Below are 13037 nucleotides of genomic sequence, written 5' to 3' on the forward strand. Positions count from 1 at the left end.
TTCGAATGGGCTTGTCCCTTCCTGTGTTGTGTTTCGAAATCATAAGTCTGTAACCTTTCTAACCATCTAGCTACTTGTCCTTCCGGATTCTTGAAGGAAAGTAGCCATTGGAGGGCCGCATGGTCTGTTCTCAACTTAAATCTTTGTCCATACAGATACTTGTGGAAATGTTTAATGGAGTCCACCACAGCTAGCAGCTCACGTCTAGTCACACAATAATTTCGTTCAGCTTTTGACAAACTTCTGCTAAAGTAGGCTACCACTCTCTCGCTACCATTCACTTCCTGTGATAAAACAGCACCGATCCCTGTATTGCTAGCATCCGTGTCAAGTTGAAACACATTACCTGGTAGGGGATAAGACAACATGGGCGATGAGACGAGAGCCTCTTTCAATCTCTCAAAAGCTTCTTGACAATCTGGCGTCCATTGAAATTGCGTCTTCCTCTCAGTCAATTGGTGAAGGGCTCTAGCGATAGTGGAAAAACTGGGTACAAAGCGTCTGTAATAGCTGCAAAGACCCAAGAAGCTTCTGAGCTCATGAAGGTTAGTAGGTGTAGGCCAGTGCTTGACGACTTCCGTTTTTTCTGGGTCTGTGCTTACCCCATCTTTGGATACAATATGTCCCAGATATTTAACTTCCCTCTGAAAGAATGAGCACTTCTTCGGATTTAGTTTCATTCCCGCACTTCGAATACGCTGCATCACTTCCCTCAAGTTATGTATGTGTTCATCAAATGTCTTTCCGAAGACTATAATGTCATCTAGGTAGACCAGGCAAGCATTCCAATTTAAGCCCCGCAAAACTTGTTCCATCAGTCTCTCAAAAGTTGCCGGTGCATTACAGAGCCCGAAAGGCATAACCGTAAACTGCCATAGTCCGTTTCCCGTGGAGAACGCTGTTTTCTGTTTGTCATCAGGGTGTAAACCTACTTGCCAGTAGCCGCTTTTGAGATCTAGGGTTGAAAATATATGAGCTCCAGAAAGAGTGTCTAATGTGTCATCGATACGCGGCAGTGGATAGCTGTCTTTTTGTGTGACGTTATTTAAAGCCCTGTAGTCAACGCAAAAACGCAGAGAGCCATCTTTTTTTTTTGAACCAGAACAACAGGCGAGCACCATGGGCTGTTAGACGGCTCTATAATTCCTTGTTCCTTCATTTGTTCCAACATGTGAGCGGCCTCTTGTTGCTTTGCTAATGGTAATCGCCGTGGTGTTTGCCGGATTGGTCTAGTGTTACCTGTATCTATCCTATGGGTTACCATATTAGTCCGACCACCTTCATTTTCACTGTCGGGCATGATGTCTTTAAACTCTAGCAACAGTTGTTTAGCTTTATTGTACTCTTCTTCTGACAGATTCTCGCCCACATCTCCAAGCATTAGATCAATTCGAGAGTCACATAACGATGCACTAGCTACAGGGGCCACCGCACCACACGTTGCAATAAGCTCCACTGGGCAACAGGTGGCGATAACATTATTCTTTTGTAGGTTGCAAGCTTGAGTGTCAACGTTCATAACGCGAACAGGTCTGTCTCCTGTCTTCTCTGCTAACAACCAATATTCTCCCAACTGGCAACCTTCTGTATGCTTCCTTTGACTGCTCTACGAGGCTTGTGATAGACATGGGATCGTTGCCTTCTATTGTTCCCCATATAATGGCTTCAGACTGTGGGGGTATGATCGTGTCTTCTGTTACCAAGACCCTCTTAATCTGTTCTTCTTCCATGTTGTCCCCCAGCAAGGGAATTTCTAGATTCCCATATTGTACTGTGCCACCCCCAATGTTCAATGTGAATCCAAATAATTGCATAAAGTCTAGTCCCAGAATACACTCATCCATGATATGGGCGACCAAGAATTCGTGACTAAAAGGTTGGTTAGCTATCTCAAAATTTACAAAGGTTTGTCCTAAAATCGGCAACAGTTCACCACTAGCTGTTTTTAGTGAATAGCCACTTGTTTCATGAATCACGTGGTTTTCTACGAGACTAAGGTGAATTATAGATCTTGATGCTCCAGTATCTAAGAGAAATCTGCAGAAACGAACTCCTACTTTCCCTTGTACACTCAAACTTCTATTTTTACCTAACACAGCCACTGGGATGATAAGTCTAGGGCTTCCTGTGAATCTCGCTGCCTGTCTCCGCCCCACGAGACCGGCAGAATCTAGTTTTCCTGGTTCTGAGATTGGGCGGTGGCTGCTTGCTGGTTACCCAATCCATCTCTTCCTCTCAGACGGCCTGCATTTCTTCGAGTACAGTTCCTTTGAATATGGCCAGGGGCATCGCAATTCCAGCAGCGAAAGACCGACCTGTTCTGCCTGGGCATCTGCTGTGACCGCCGGTCCTCTATCGTGTCCACCACCTGTCTGATAATATGCGTGAGGTCCTCCTCCTGCACATGGAGCCCCCGACTGAAATAGGTCGTTTTCGCTGTGCCTTTAGCTGCCTCAAAAGATAAGGCGTATATCAAAGCATCGCTCGCCTCTCGTTTCCCACTCAATCGGATGGCCTTCTTCAATTCGGGGTCATGAACACCATCGATAAACGCGTCTGTGACGAGAACGTCTAAGATCTCTTGGGTCAGGGTCGGATAAGCCAAGCGTGCCAGTCGTTCGATGTCTGCCATCAACTCTTGTAGTGTCTCTCCTGGTTTTTGCTGCCGAGTCTTCAATTGCACCCTATAAACCTCCTTCATGTGTTCGTCCCCGAATCGCAATTCCATAGTTCTAACAAGTGCCTCATAATCTTGCTGGTCGCTTACTATCTGGAGCAATTCAGTGGCCTTTCCTCGTAACGCAAGCATTAATCCAGTGGCTTTTTCTTCGTTTGTTCTCCAGTTGTTCACTTTTGCAGCCGCCTCAAATTGTCTTTTATAAACTGTCCACGAAACCGTACCATCAAAGATAGGTGGCTTGACTTTTCCAGTCGCCTCGCTTGACCCTAAATTTACTTTTGTGCCTTTAACCTTGCCCAGCTCAACTCTGACTGCCTGGACCTCGTCGCTAAGGACTTGAATCTTTTGCTCCATCTGCACTGTGAGCTCCGACTTCACTGCAGCGATTTCATCCCTTAGCTTAATTCTGAATTCCTCCATATCTGTTTTCTGGCTAGTCGCAATTGTTTGCATTGACCCTAGTAGCTCTTTTTTCATTTCACTCAATATTCCGCCGAGATCAGTCTTCACTTCGAACTCGTGAGTGTCCGGGTCGAACCCATCTTCTTTCAAGGCCTCTCTCAGACGGCTAACAAGGGCTTCTTTGTTTCCTGACGCTACGATGTCTCGCCTCTTTAGCTCCTTTCGGATTTCATTAATCTGGAGCTCGTGAAGGCGTTTAGAAGTAGACATTGTAAGTAGAGTGGGCGGGGTCCCACTTGTGACACCAGTTGTTACGACTTTGGAGTAGGCTAAAGATAGTTAACTCACCGATTGTCAGGTCGCCGATATCCTTCTGGTCGCAGAAGCACAATCTACTACGAACAGTCAATAATCCAAGTAATCGAAATAATTCCACAGTCCTCCTAATCGAAATGTACATACAACTATTCACAAAACCGATTTAAGAAAAACAATCCTCCGTTGAAGAATCCACGATCATAACTCCAGTTACTTTTTTACCTCAACACACTCGCTCAGGTCAGTTTCGCCTCCAAACATAAACAAAATTCAAAAAGTTCTCACGTGGGGAAAAATGGTCAGTCGGGGGGGGGGGAGAACAAGGTTACAACAGTATGTTATATATTTATCTGTGACAACAGAACAGTTTATATATTTATTACACTGCAACATACAAACCTAGCCTTAGCTAAAGTAAAAGCAGGCAACATAAAACCTTTGTTAACCCTAGGCCTGGATACAGATGGACTTTAGGACATCTACCCCATGGATTGCTCGGTTCCTGAGTGGAATTGATCTGTTACTAGTGTTAGCAATGAAATCTTTCTTCAGGCTTAATATATCATCCTAATGAATGGTCTACGAGCCCAGTACATGTAGCATTCTTGGTTTCTTCTATCGTGTGACGACGTTTTGTTCGCAGTGTCATATGATCAGTGAGTCTCAAATGGGGTTATAAATGTTCATTATAATGATGACAGACTTCCTTTCGCTCATCTATTTCACTGGAGGCGCGGTGGCTGAGCGGTAAAGCGCTTGGCTTCTGAACCAGGGGTCCCGGGTACGAATCCTGGTGAAGAGGAAGTTAAACACATCACTGAAATTATATAACATCATCGTCTGATACAACATCTGATTTAATCCAAAATTTTCTTCTGTAACCTAACAATATATAGTTCGTCCATCGTGGTTCGATGATGACCACTTTGTCATCCAGGGGGCTGAGGGCTTTGCTATGGGGGGGGGGGGATGACAAGTAACTTGCGCTGGAATTTGGATTAAAGTGAGGAAGATTCGCGCAACACTGCGACCTCACTCTCTCGCCCAAAAGCCCGTCCTTTTCCGGAAGTAAGATTTGGTCAAGACGTCCGGGGACAAGTTTGGGTGCAGTGGATGACCAGAGACTTTCTGTGTGTCTTGTCCTGCTCTTGAGTACTCCACAGCACTGTGCTGGTACTTGCCATTCTGTCCGATTAGTCCAGTTTTGTGACGTTACGCACAGGCCGCCAAGTCCAGACTTCACATGCTAGGTTTGACAGAACCTCAGTGTACTGAGTGCCATGGACACGTCAGATACCCTCTACCTGGTTTAGCCGGCCAGTCAAAGCCGTTTCCGGGGTGTGGCCGCTGCGCATGCTACAGCTTCTGGGAGCCACAGGTGAGAGTTGGGTACCGAGTGGGGACCAAGAGTGAGACAAGCTACCCTCAAAAAGAGGGTACGACTACCTGTCCACTAGAGGTGCTACCCCTCCTAGATACCCCATACACCCCGTGCTGCAACCACGCAATATCAACATATAGGCTGCTGTAACCTAACAATATCATCATATAGACTCTGCTGTAACCTAACAATATCAACCTATAGACCAGTGGTTCCCAAACTTTTTGTCTCGTAGACCCCCTGCCATGTTTTCTGGTTTTCGGTAGACCCCCTACTCAACTTGCAAATTTTTGCAAATTCATCAACATTATTTTTAAACAAATTTCTAACTGTAGTGAGCTGAAGAGTGAAATAGTAATTTAAAACTACACAACTACGGATATAATGTTTTATACACAAATCTGTTTTTCTATTAATTAGTCTTTCTAACATTAAATATTAATTAATTAATTAATGAATATGCCATAAGTATCATTGTAAAAGGTTTCGCAAAGAGCAGTTTCTCGTGTATTTCTTGATCTCTCACGTGTGGCTCAAATATTAAATCTGCGGAACTGTTTTTATTAACAGGAGCGGGGCAAAGGCGAGTAACTGGAGCCTAAACCAGGACTCGTCGGTCAACCTTAAGGAAATATAAGGAGACGGTGACCATTCTGCCATGTATCCCTGGGCCGTCCCCTCTTCTTCTTTCCTTGTGGGTTCCAGGCTAGGGCTGGCCATGTTATGCTGGATGCAGGCTGGCAAAGGGTGTGACCTATTCATCTCCAGCGTCTCTGAAGGATATCTACTTCAATGTTCTTTGCCACAGTTCCTCATTCGAGATCTTGTCTGGCCAGCGGATTGTAAGAATCTTCCGCAGGCAGCTATTGATGAATACCTGGATTTTTTTCATGGTGGTGATGGTGGTTCTCCAGGTCTCTTCTCCATAAAGTAGTATCGCTTAACAATGGTGTTACATAGCCTAATCTTGGTGGTGGTGCTTTTTTCCCTAGATCCCCAGGTGTTCTTCAGCTAATGGAAGGCTGCTCGAGCTTTACCATGGCACCGCGATTTGGAAGCAGATGCCAAGCATATGGGCAAGACGTTGAGACAGTTGGAGAGTCTCGCCCAGAACCGAGATGCCTGGAGAAAGCTGGTTGGTGGGCGGTGGTCTATGCCCAGAAAGGACCACAGGCATAGATGAGATGAGATGAGATAAGATGGTGACCATTAGAAAGTTCGTAGCACACAGCGCTACACCTTGTCTGACCAAACTGTATTTATATCTTTTGCAAAGATTTACATAAGAAGGTTTTAATTTTATAACACATGCCACCGAAGCGACCTTAAACAGTATTGTCGCTTAAAGAAATTCTTTTAATAGTAACAGATATAGGTTTTTGTAAAAAGGTAATAACTATGTTTGACCTTTGCTGTTTTCCGTATTTTGCTATACGTAAAGAAATCTTGTAAGACGCTCACAAACCATTATCTTCTCTATATGATGTCGAACAGAGATTTTGTGGGTCAATTCTGAACTTTGAGTGTTCGAAAGTTGTTCAAATCTTAATTTTTGTCAGGGTGGCATTGTCTCAGATGATCCTCCATCGTAACTGGTGTCATATCGTCATAAAAGAGCCACTTAGGCAACTGCGTGTTTGACAAGGAAGGAATGAATCCCAATTTTAAATAATTAATGCTGTACAGTCTACATTTCTTTTTTTTTTTTTTTAAATACTAGTTACATGTAGACCAAATTAAGCTATTTAAATAAGTATTGAAATTGAACACAAGAATGTTTTGTTTCAATAGCAGGATAAATATTGAAAGGATTAACTCGGGTACAAATCATATATTAGTGTATGAAATAATTACATTAATGGAATGTGAAAATTAAGTTACGACCTGCTTAAATGAAATCTATTACCGTAGACCCCCGTGGACATCTCATAGACCCCCAATTTATTTTTTTACTTTCGTAGACCCCTTGGAGATCTTCGTAGACCCCTGGGGGTCTATATGGACCACTTTGGGAATCACTGCTATAGACTCTGCTGTAACCAAGCAATATCAACATTTAGGCCAGTAAAATGTAATTAGAAAAACAAATGTTTAAATTAACTGATTTTCATATAACTGATTGACAAGTGATCCATTGCTGTATAGCTTGTTAGGAATTTTTTACAGATTGCGAAACATCCATATTACCCATAACATGATTGGTCTGTAAGTCTATATCTAGATTACTTCAGTATTAACTAGAACACAATTTGACTGTATCTCTAAATCTGGGATGTTTCAGTATTAGCCATAACAAGATTTGAGTCTAAATCTGGCATGATTCAATATTCCATCACACAGTTCTCTACTGTCCCCATCCAGTCTGCTTGTCTACTGGTATCTATTATGTGCTTGCGTTTCTTCAAGTATTATCTTCTGACCAAAGCTTTGGCTGTCATATGACGTCTGCTTGTAGTCTGGCTTCCGTGTGATATAACATTGTGTCTGCGTGGGTAAGGACAAGTTGGCGTGAGTCTCACCCGGTGTGTGAGTGGGGCATAATTGTTCTGCCTTGACCTGGATCATATCTCCGAGCTGTCACAGGTATCAGTAGATTTGGATTCATTCCGAGGTTGCAAAGAAAAAAAAATGTCGGGCAGAGTCTTTGCTCCAGAAATTGGTGTCTAAAACAAGACAATGTTTGAACTGGTGAGAGTTGTCTAGGCTGGTCAATAGGGAATGGGTTTCAGTAAGAGGCAATTGATCTAGAGTTCTTCTTATTCCTATGACTAGGAAGATTGTGTGGCTAATAGAACGAGTAGCCACACCTAACAGGCAATTTGTAAGTGGGAAGAAATTGGATCATTCACAAGTACAAATATACAAATATAGTTTTCGGTTGGGCCTTTTAGTATTGTATGTCTTATAGAGTGTTGTGTGTTGAATATGTCTTATAGTGTTAAATATCTTATAGTGCAGAGATTCTCAAACTTGTTTGAGCCGGAGACCCTTTAAATAGTCGAAACATGCCCCTATGTGAAGAAAGCATCTTAAATACATCGTATATAAGCTACAAATGAAGTGTTTATATTGAGGTTATAACTTTTTGTTTTAAAAAGAAATGTAAACAAAATTGGGGGTGGAGGTTGGGGAGATTTTATAAGCATATTTATATCCGAGCACAATGTTTGTAGCAACCGCACATTTCATTGAGCACACATTTCATCGAGCACACATTTCTGTTCATTACTGCAATGAATCCGCGTTGTACTAAAGAAGAAGACAGGAGAGCAGTAAGTTTCTGTACAATGACTCATAATGCAGACTATAAAATTGTTTTTGTAACCAGAATTTGTAGTATCCTTGTTCAGAAATTGTCGATGTGGCTAGTTCAAAAACCCTGCTCCTGTATTAGCATGAATTCATCTGTGATTGGGTTCTGAGTTTGTTCACGCGTTCAAGGGTTCAATAACCAGTCGGGAATATCCAAGTGACAAATGTTTTCAATTGTTTGATTTAGTTTGTCATAGAAAAGTTCATAATAGACAGATTAAACAGTAGTGAGGTGCGAGTTAATTATTATGAAAATTATCCGATTGGATATACTGCCTTTGAGAGAAGTTATTTTTATTGCATATAATTTTTATCTTTCTGCGGACCCCTCTGCTCATCTTGCGGACCTGGGATCCGCGTACCACAGTTTGAGAACCTCTGTTAAAGTGTTATGTATTGAATGTGTCTTATAGCGTTATGTGTTGAATATGTCTTATAGTGTTTTGTGTTGAATATGTCTTATAGTGTTTTGTGTTGAATATGCCTTATAGTGTGATGTATTGAATATGTCTTATAGTGTGATGTGTTGAATATGCCTTATAGTATGTTGTGTGGAATATGTCTTATAGTGTGATGTGTTTAATATGCCTTATAGTATGTTGTGTGGGATATGTCTTATAGTGTGATGTGTTGAATATGTCTTATAGTGTGATGTGTTGAATATGTCTTATAGTATGTTGTGTGGAATATGTCTTATAGTGTGATGTGTTGAATATGTCTTATAGTGTGATGTGTTGAATATGTCTTATAGTATGTTGTGTGGAATATGTCTTATAGTGTGATGTGTTGAATATGTCTTATAGTGTGATGTGTTGAATATGTCTTATAGTGTGATGTGTTGAATATGTCTTATAGTGTGATGTGTTGAATATGCCTTATAGTATGTTGTGTGGAATATGTCTTATAGTGTGATGTGTTGAATATGTCTTATAGTGTGATGTGTTGAATATGTCTTATAGTGTGATGTGTTGAATATGCCTTATAGTGTGTTGTGTGGAATATGTCTTATAGTGTGATGTGTTGAATATGTCTTATAGTGTGATGTGTTGAATATGCCTTATAGCGTGTTGTGTGGAATATGTCTTATAGTGTTATGTATTGAATATGTCTTATAGTGTTATGTATTGAATATGTCTTATAGTGTGATGTGTTGAATATGTCTTATAGCGTTATGTGTGGAATATGTCTTATAGTGTGATGTGTTGAATATGTCTTATAGTGTGATGTGTTGAATATGTCTTATAGTATGTTGTGTGGAATATGTCTTATAGTGTGATGTGTTGAATATGTCTTATAGTGTGATGTGTTGAATATGTCTTATAGTGTGATGTGTTGAATATGTCTTATAGTGAGATATGTGTTGAATATGTCTTATAGTGTTATGTGTTGAATATGTCTTATAGCGTGATGTGTGGAATATGTCTTATAGTGTGATGTGTGGAATAAGTCTTATAGTATGATGTGTGGAATATGTCTTATAGCGTTATGTGTGAAATATGTCTTATAGTGAGATATGTGTTGAATATGTCTTATAGTGTTATGTGTTGAATATGTCTTATAGCGTGATGTGTGGAATATGTCTTATAGTGTGATGTGTTGAATATGTCTTATAGTATGTTGTGTGGAATATGTCTTATAGTGTGATGTGTTGAATATGTCTTATAGTGTGATGTGTTGAATATGTCTTATAGTGTGATGTGTTGAATATGTCTTATAGTGAGATATGTGTTGAATATGTCTTATAGTGTTATGTGTTGAATATGTCTTATAGCGTGATGTGTGGAATATGTCTTATAGTGTGATGTGTGGAATAAGTCTTATAGTATGATGTGTGGAATATGTCTTATAGCGTTATGTGTGAAATATGTCTTATAGTGAGATATGTGTTGAATATGTCTTATAGTGTTATGTGTTGAATATGTCTTATAGCGTGATGTGTGGAATATGTCTTATAGTGTGATGTGTGGAATAAGTCTTATAGTATGATGTGTGGAATATGTCTTATAGCGTTATGTGTGAAATATGTCTTATAGTGTGATGTGTTGAATATGTCTTATAGTGTGATGAGTGGAATATGACTTATAGTGTGATGTGTGGAATATGTCTTATAGTGTGATGTGTGGAATATGTCTTATAGTGTGATGTGTGGAATACTGTGTACGTGTAAGGGCTCGTGCAGCCGTACATGTTGAGCCAAAGTCATTTTGGGTTTTTGTTTTCTCGATATCTTTTGAAAGTATTTTCTGTGAGTGACAAATAAGACTTGCCATGTATATGTTGTGTAGAGTGTAGACCAGACCTCAATGAACTTAGAAAGTAAGGACACAAATAGTTTCTTTGTGTTACATTGGACTTAGGTGTTGAATACGTCTTTCTCCTATATTCATCTGATGACCTAATATCTCATTGTATCATGAAGACTTTTGCTCAAGTCAAGAAATTACAGAATTCCTTTTTACGAAATAAAATAATTTCATCCTTTAAGTAAAAAGAAAAAGATGAAATATACACGAATTCATAAGCAATAATAAACATTATAATCCAAAGTCAATAATACACTCACATTAGTAGGTTTAAATTTATTATCTGAACAGACTTTTTCTTTTTTTAAATAAACTCCTCTCCTCTCTCTATATAGGTTTTCAAACTAAGGTTAGAAGAATGTATTCCTACTGAAAACGAGTCGTTTCCCTTTCATTATTTTTCTGTGTAGAAACTCGAAGTTTCCAGAAGACAGTGTTTACACTTCTCTTGGGACCTTGATATTATTTTTCTTGATAATTCCTAAAAATAGTAGCGCTATTTTGCCACAAAGTCTTATCAATATAAAAATAAATATACGACTGAAGCTAAACTTTAAGCATTGATGTCTGTCACAGTCTCGGTTGAATGTCACAGAGACTCATTGCTTGTATGCAAACTTGATGACGATTGGATGAGTAGACGTGGTCGAAAATTCGATTAAAAAATCCAAACATATAAGAAAGATAGAGTTAATATAAGCGTTGTAAAAACTTGGATCTATTATTCTCTATTGCCACTCTCTTCAAACTAAACATTATTTATGACTGCCACCACATAATTGATAACATGAGATGAGGTTCAAAGTGTCTCTAGGCTGTGTGACATTAATCTACACCCTGATTTTAAAGCAAAATGTCGTTCCATCTCTTTTACAAATTGATAAAATACATTTTTGTTTTAATAATTAATGCTTATCTTCGTCTTAGCATTTTGCCCCCCCCCCCTGATCCACTGGCTTAGATTATTATCATTTTATTTCGTTTCTCATTACAAAGTACACGTTTTGATTATTTCAATAGTAATATTGAACCTGCTGTACGCGTGTTTAACTCTTGACATTCTCCTTCACATATTCAAGCTTCCAACCCGTGAAGAGAAGCAAGATAATAGGAGAAAGTAACATCATTTTGTTTTTTAAATCAATTCCTTTTTTATGAAGCTGATGGTGCCTGGTGATTTCACTCTATTTATTTCTTCCAATGCTTCATTATTGTCTTTCCGATGACCTGTGCACACAATCCAATGTGTCTATTAACAGTCTAGTCCTAGTTACGTCTAGTTCATAGTTTGACAAGTGCACATGGACTGGAACTTATACGTAAGACGGTGCGCTAATGTTTATATGGAACTATTTTTTTCTTGAGCTTTTTAATGAATACAAAGAAACATTTCAGCTAATTTGTAACATTACCATTGAAGCCAAAATTAAATTTTAAGATGATTATATTTTGAAACATTCTAACGAGTTTTCATAGTGTGCCCATTTTTTTTTCTCCCAAAGGTAAACTTAAACTCAAATTTTTTGGACAAATCGTCAGTGCTTTTTCAAGATACCCGTCCAGTTTCCAGCCAGAACCCAAGCTGATTGTACAAACAAAAATGGAAATGGTAACAATATATTCAGATAAATGTACATTTGGTACAAGTCAGCCCACTAAAATAATATTGAGCTGCCCTTGATCAAACAAAAAACAAAACGTGGATGCCCTGGACTCGGAGACGCGATATTGCAGAATGACACTAATTATTTAAAAAAAATGATGTAAATGTACACATTTGGTGTAATCTAGTCTGGACATGTACACATGGTCTATAAAGTGTAACACGGGACCAAACTCCCCTCTTGTTTTTGTACGTAGGTACTTAGCGACTTATAAGACGTTAAAGTCCTCGGTCAATACAGTTTGAAATCTCTTTGTAAGACGCTCGCTCTTGATCAACATTGACATGTCCTGTGTCCCCCTGGACCTCACTTCTCTTTAACTCAATCTCGTCTGCTTATCAATAATGTACGCCGTGATGGAAGGGTGAATGAATGTATGGAGGAGCTTGTCTGTCTCAACACCTCACTCCAGAACACACAATCTCCAGACAAATGCTCACGTAACAAGGTTTTTTTTTTTTTTGTAATGTATTACACAAAAAAAGCAACCTTTATCTGCTGTAGTGTTTAAAAGGTTCTCAACATAAATTCCATGGACCCAACTGAATGGATTACAATGAAATATGCGCGATGTACTTGACCCCCGTCGTTCATTGAAAGAACAAACTTAAAGAAATGAGAAAATGAACAAATTTGAAATTTAAACATATAGTATTGGGAAACAAATATTCCAATTGCACTGACTTACAAACTTAATTACATGACTGATCCAAACTAATTGATACACTTATTATAAGCTTTGTTGTTGTTTTTTTTTTTTTTAAGTATTCCTTTTCTAGTTGCTTGTTTTGAAAATCATTTTAACTTCCTGTGAATCAATGCGAGTTTTGAATATGTCTACGCTGAGATGGAAAACCCGTAACTATTTGTATAAAAAAAAATTATGAATTTTCGTTCATCAACGAGTAACTGAAGATTGTTATTCCAATGTCTGTGTGTGAGTAAATTCATACCCCCCATACTTGGTAGGAGCTGGA

The 13037-nt window shown here is 39.3% G+C and overlaps 1 protein-coding gene across 3 annotated transcripts in view; it reads left to right on the forward strand.

Annotated features, from left to right (window-relative positions):
• LOC106079856 (basic helix-loop-helix ARNT-like protein 1) overlaps window positions 1-13037 on the forward strand; it is a 157019-nt gene that overhangs the window by 36698 nt on the left and 107284 nt on the right. The window contains exon 3 of one of the 3 annotated variants that reach the window (XM_056045011.1): window positions 11899-12005. The exons of the other annotated variants lie outside the window; for them this stretch is intronic. The gene's annotated coding sequence lies outside the window, so the exon portion shown is untranslated. The remainder of the gene's footprint in view (window positions 1-11898; window positions 12006-13037) is intronic. 3 annotated transcript variants of the gene reach the window in all.

The sequence above is a fragment of the Biomphalaria glabrata genome, chromosome 10, assembly GCF_947242115.1.
Source record: "Biomphalaria glabrata chromosome 10, xgBioGlab47.1, whole genome shotgun sequence".
Classification (NCBI taxonomy): Eukaryota; Metazoa; Mollusca; class Gastropoda; family Planorbidae; genus Biomphalaria; species Biomphalaria glabrata.